At 40.7% G+C, this 6,528-nt stretch overlaps 1 non-coding gene across 1 annotated transcript; it reads left to right on the forward strand.

Moving 5' to 3' along the window:
* Positions 1-3,331: 3,331 nt before the first annotated feature.
* TRNAV-AAC (transfer RNA valine (anticodon AAC)) lies at positions 3,332-3,404 on the forward strand. The gene has a single exon. It is a non-coding gene; the product is annotated as a tRNA-Val (tRNA).
* The last annotated feature ends 3,124 nt before the right edge of the window (positions 3,405-6,528 follow it).

The raw sequence follows: 6,528 nt of genomic DNA on the forward strand, positions 1-6,528 counted from the left end.
ACCGAGGCTGGGGGTCACAAGGTCAGGAATTCGAAACCAGCCTGGCCAATATGGGGAAACCCCGTCTCTACTAAAAATACAGAAATTAGCAGGGTGTGGTGGCAGGAGCCTGTAGTCTCAGCTACTCGGGAGGCTGAGGCAGCAGAATTGCTTGAATCCAAGAGGCAGAGGTTGCAGTGAGCAGAGATCTCACTACTGCACTCCAATCTGGGTGACAGAGTGAGACTCTGTCTCAAAAAAAGAAAGAAAAAAAAATGTGTAAAGAGTAGGGACAGGGTCCTCATCAAACCCATGATAAGAAGAACCCGAAAAGATTAACATTTTAAATACTTAATATTATTAATTTATAAAATGCAAGATAAAATAAGTTATTACTCAACCTACGTTAGACTGGAAGAATTAGAAAACTTAATGTGTCCATTATTGCAGAAATGGGGATGCGGAAGCCCTCATATCCTGCTGATGGACGTTTATATTAATGCAGCCATTTTGGAAAGCAGTCTAATACTTTTTACTCAAGTTAAGATTGTCTCACCCAATGACCTAGGTATTCGGCTCCTAGGTATATATTCCCCCTCATGTCACAAAGATACAGATTATATCATATGTGGATGTTAATTGTCTCACTATTTTTCCTCTTCCAGAATCAGATTCAGCCTTGAAGCCAACATTGAACAGTAGATAGGTGAAGTGTGGTAAACACATAATATTATGCAACTATGAGATGTGCTGGAGTATATGTACATGTACCAATCTTTCTTTTTTTTTTTTTTTTTTAGATGGAGTCTCGCTCTGTTGCCCAGGCTGGAATGCAATGGTGTGATCTTGGCTCACTGCAACCTCCACCTCCCTGGTTCAAGCAATTCCCCTGCCTCAGCCTCCTGAGTAGCTGGGATTACAGGCACACGCCACCATGCCCACATAATTCAGAAATGAGGTTTCACCATGTTGGCCAGGCTGGTCTCGAACTCCTAACCTTGTGATCTGCCTGCCTTGGCCTCCCAAAGTGCTGGGATTACAGGCGTGAGCCATAGCGCGTGGCCGCATGTACCAATCTTAAAAAGTAATTTTTTTAAAAAAGATACTTAACACCGAAAGATTTTCCCTTATATTAACACTAATCATTCTGCTCTCTGGCATTCAAAATCTTGCTACTTGCTACTGCTCTTCGTTTTCTCATCTTTTCGTCCCTGTGCATTTATGTCTTTAAACACCCTTAATGCTTTGTATAAATGTAGTTTGGAATAAAGAGAAAACAAAAGCTGTGCTTAATTTGCCATCATTATAACTAGGTCTATCTGTGACTTACTATGTTTTTTTATCACCATGGAATCCTAAGGATTGGTAAAATAGTGCATGGAGATAGAGAACCATCATTTTATTGGGGTCAAATACCAAAGAGTCTAGAAAATAAATCTTTACATCAAATTTTCTTTCTCTCATTTCACCACTTCAATCTATTGAGGTTAAGTTGAAAGAACAAATATCGTATCCAGGGCAGAACTTCATTTGCAAGCTACTTGCTATTTTTTTGACCACTCTTCCTACGTTCTGACAAATGCTGGCTCAGTTACTACTATTCTGCCTTCCTTACCGCTCCAACTTTTCAGAATATAGAGCTAAAAGCCAGACCCACATGAGCTCCCCTAGAAAGACACAAATGCCTTTCTATCCTGGGCATTTTCTATTCCTGGGGTTCTGGACTCAAGGCCTTCTCAGGCCATCTGAATCCCTGGCCTTCTCTTTGTTGGCTGAAGCTGGCATCTTTCTACATTTTCACAGCTTCCACAATAGTCTCAGAAATCAGCTGTTAATTCTGTATTCTGAATGTCTGGCAATTGTAAGCACTTGGGCTTTGTAGAAAATGCTTTTAGAGGGCCCTTTATGGAGGCGGGAAAAAAATGAGGCAATGTTAGCCAGCCCCCAGAACCCTGTAGTCTGCTGGAACAGGCAACCAGATGGTAACAACTGTAAAACAATTCTTTGGTCTCTCTATTAAGAAATGTAAAAAGCAGGATAAAGGGATCAGTCCTTGGTTTATTCTGCATCTCCTGCAGAGCAAAACCATGATCTTCTGCATATAACACATAGTGATAATCACTACACTAACACAAAATATCATAGCTGATGACAGGTACAAATGCTAGAAAAAAAAATGGCTACAGTAAAATCCAGGGATAGTCTCACTACAAGATAAAGTAAAGAGAGTGTTTTAAGTGCTAAACAATTCTATATGCATCTCAACTGGCACAAGTCTGAAAGACCCATCAATTAGAATACACTGAGAAAAGGTAAGTTTAGATATCCAAAACGGAACTATTGATTGTTACTTGTTCTCATTTATTCATTCATTCATTCACAAAAGGAATGTTAATTAATTCTCTACTAAAAGTCCTAAGCCAGAGACTGTTAAGTAGCTGTGAATAAAGCAGTGAACACAACAAACAAAATATCCTTTTCATCATGAAATTTGTTTTAATTCCTATCAAATAGCAGTGGATGATCAAATATGCTATCTTTTGATGAAAATTTTTACCATAATTAGCAGAACTCTTTATCACTTCTTTAGGATTTATAAAATCTGGCCTCCTAGATAATTTTCACTATGCTAAAGATGAGATAATTATGGATGAGGAAGCTTATCCTCATGTTCATATATATATATATATATATATATATAAAACAGCAAAAATACATAGTGTGAGAAACCTATATACATATATACATATGTGTAAATACATATATATTTATTACCAATTACCATGTATAATATATAGATATTTGCTCATTGGTAACTGGTTCTAATGAATACAGTTGTTCTGTCTTGATTTTAAACTTCCCCATACATACCCAAGCTATTTATTTCTTGTTATACGCCTTTTCATGAACACTGTCTCTGCCTTTCGTTTCAAACCTCAAGAAAGAGTCTCATTTAGGAGTAAGCGGGACTTTGAATGAATCTGACAGGCTGCTAGCATGAAGAAAAAAATACTCAAGGGCACTAATGTCCTGCCTAATTTTCAGTCATCGGGAGATGAACATTAGAGCGTCTTATGAGAGCAGAGAGCATAGAACATACCACAAAAAATGAATTGAAATAAAATTTCCCAAGGGACTGCCTATTTCCCTGCCCTGTGCTGCTGAAGGAATTGAAGCTTCGGGAGAAGCATTTGCTTGATTGCGAGTTGTCGGATTTTAAACTATGGATTCTAAGAATTAGAACGTATAGGGGAAAATATTATCCCTCTGCCAAAGATATACCCTGAAGGAACAGATAAATTTAAAGTTCATTATAACTAATTTGAAGGTGAAACACTCTCACACCAAGTAAGTTTCCGTGGTGTAGTGGTTATCACGTTCGCCTAACACGCGAAAAGTCCCTGAGTCGAAACCGGGCGGAAACAGTGTGCAGTTTTGTTCTTGAGACGGAGTCTCACTCTATCGCCAGGCTGGAGTGCAATGGCGCGATCTCGGTGCACTGCAACCTCCGACTCCCTCGTTCAAGCGATTCTCCTGCCTCAGCCTCCCGAGTAGCTGGGATTAGGGGTACGCGCCACGACGCCCAACTCATTTTTGTATTTTTAGTAGAGACGGAGTTTCACCATGTTGGCCAGGATGGTCTCAAACTCCTGACCTCGTGATTCACGCGCCTCGGCCTCCCAAAGTGCTGGGATTACAGGCGTGAGCCAGCGCGCCTGGCCTATAGTTGCTTTGTAAAATTCTGAATCTGTTTACTTATATGTGTGGGTCTATGTATACACACACATTTTATACATATATAAATATGTATATATAGTATATATATATTTTTTTGAGACGGAGTTTCACTCTTGTTGCCCAGCCTGTAGTGCAATGGCACGATCTCGGCTCACTACAACCTCCACCTCCCTGTTTCAAGCGATTCTCCTGCCTCAGCCTCCCTAGTAGCTGGGATTACAGGTATGAGCCACCATGCCCAGCTATTTTGTAGTTATAGTAGAGGTGGGGTTTCTCCATGTTGGTCAGGCTGGTCTTGAACTCCCTACCTCAGGTGATCCGCCCGCCTTGGCCTCCCAAAGTCCTGGGATTATGGCGTGAGCCACCGCGCCCTGTCAGTCAGAACTTTCAATTAAAATAATAGTAATATAACAAGAGCAGAGCTAAGACTGATTTTCTCACCCAGCCCTCTCACCCAGCCCTCTCACCCAGCCCTCAACAGATACTCGAGTTCACGTAGTACCTGTTCCATTAAAGATACTATGCCTCGGCCGGGCGTGGTGGCTCACGCACCTAATCCCAGCACTTGGGAGGCCTAGGCGGGTTAACCATCTCTAGTCAGATGTTCGAGACCAGCCCTGCCAACATGGTGAAATTCCATCTCTACTAAAAATATAAAAATTAGCTGTGCTTGTTGGTGCTGAAGCAGCAGAATCACTTGAACCCGAGAGGTGGAGGTGGCAGTGAGTCGAGATCCCACTGTACTCCAGCCTGGGCGACTGAGGGAGACTCTGTCTCAAAAAAATAAATAAAAATAAAGATAAAAATAAAAAAGAGATACTGCGCCCCGCTGGCGTTGGCCTTCTATAGGAAGAGATGCAGTACTCTTCTGTTGAGGGCAGGGAGAGTTAGTGCAGTAACTTAAGTTTTTAAAAGCTCTTTCGACAGTTTAGTGGAGAATATTTTGTAGAGAGAAAAGAATGGAATTAAGGAGATCTGTTAAGTTCCTTTCATCAGAGATGACTGTGACTTGAACAGTATGGTGGCAGTTGAGGTGGTGGGAAGTAGTCAGAGTCTGGTTATATTTTAAAGATGGAATCAAGAGGAATTTCAGAGAACATGGACTTGAAGAGTGGAATAATAGAATTGGTGATAACTCTGAAGGTTTTTTTGTTTTGTTTTGTTTTTTTTTTTTGGTCTGAAAAAATGAAAGGATGTAGTTGCCATTAACTGAAAAAGAGAAGACTGGGTGCAGCAGGATTATTACGAGAAAAAAATGAGGGTCCTGTTTTAGACATGCTAACTGGTATAGCATAAAACATTTAAGTGTAATGCTGAGGAATCACTTGAATACACAAATCTGGAGTTTAATGGAGTGGTCTAGATTGCAGATTCAAATTTATGAGTGGTAGTCATATAAACTTTATGTATGCCATGAAAATAGATGAGTGAGTGTATATAGGAAAGAAGTCCAAGGACCAAGCCCTGAGGTATCCCATCATAAAGCTGGCTTTATGCCCAGGCTTGAGTGCAGTGGTGCGATCTTGCCCGCCTCCCGGGTTCAAGCCATTCTCCTGTCTCAGCCTCACGAGTAGCTGGGACCACAGGCGCCCGAGACTACGCCCGGCTAATTCTTTTGTATTTTTAGTAGAGACGGGGTTTCACCGTGTTAGCCAGGATGGCCTCGATCTGCTGACCTCGTGATCCACGCGCCTCGGCCTCCCAAAGTGCTGGGATTACAGGCGTGAGCCACCGCGCCTGTAACTTGAAATAGGTTCGTTGGAATGTAACTCCACCATAAGTGGAGGTACCTCTGTACATAGAAATACAATAGATTTTTATTTATTTACCTTTTATCTCACACTCTTACTATATTCTTTTATTATTCTATTTTAGTTATTTTATTATTTTTAGGTTACATTTATTTATATTTATTTTGGGTTATATTTATTTTTTATTTTAGATTCTTTTGCATTTTCTCTATAGACAATCATGTTGCCTATGACTAGAAAGAGTTTTATTTATTCCTTTACAATCTAAACTGTGTGTTTTTATTTATTTGTCTTGTGTAATTACGTTAAATAGGACTTCTAGAACAATGTTGAATAAGAGTGGTAAGAGGCCAGGCGGGGTGGTTCCTGCCTGTAATGGCAGCACTTTGGAAGCCGAAAAGGGTGGATCACGAGGTCAGGAGATCGAGACCATCCTGGCTTAACACAGTGAAACCCCGTATCTACTAAAAATACAAAAAAATTAGCTGGGCGCTGTGGCGGGCGCCTGTGGTCCCAGCTACCCGAGGCAGGAGAATGGCGTGAACCGGGGAGGCGGAGTTTGCAGCGAGCCGAGATCATGCCACTGCACTCCAGCCTGGGCGACAGAGGGAGACTCCGTCTCAAAAGAAAAAAAAAAAAAAAAAAAAGAGTGGTAAGAGCAGATATTCTTGTCAGACATTTCCTATATTGAGAAGTCATTTAGTCTTTCACCATTAAGTATGATATTACTTTTTTTTTTTTGCAGATGCTTTTTATCAAGTTGAAGAAGCTCCTCTCTATTCCCAGTTTACTGAATTTTTAAAAAAATCATAAATAGTTGTTGAATGTTTTCCTACGTCTGTTGAGATGATCGTGTGGTTGAACCTTCTGGCCACCAGAATCATGAGCCAAATAAGCCTCTTTTCTTTATAAGTTACACAGGCTTAGGTATTCTGTTATAGCAACCCAAAACAGACTGAGACAGGCAGACTCCGTGATCAGGGTCTCTGAGGTTGGACTTTCTTAGTCATTCTGCCTGCTCCCAGAAGTTGACATTCTCTAATATTCTATACCTAATACT

Source organism: Macaca nemestrina, chromosome 5, assembly GCF_043159975.1.
Source record: "Macaca nemestrina isolate mMacNem1 chromosome 5, mMacNem.hap1, whole genome shotgun sequence".
In the NCBI taxonomy this organism is placed as follows: Eukaryota; Metazoa; Chordata; class Mammalia; order Primates; family Cercopithecidae; genus Macaca; species Macaca nemestrina.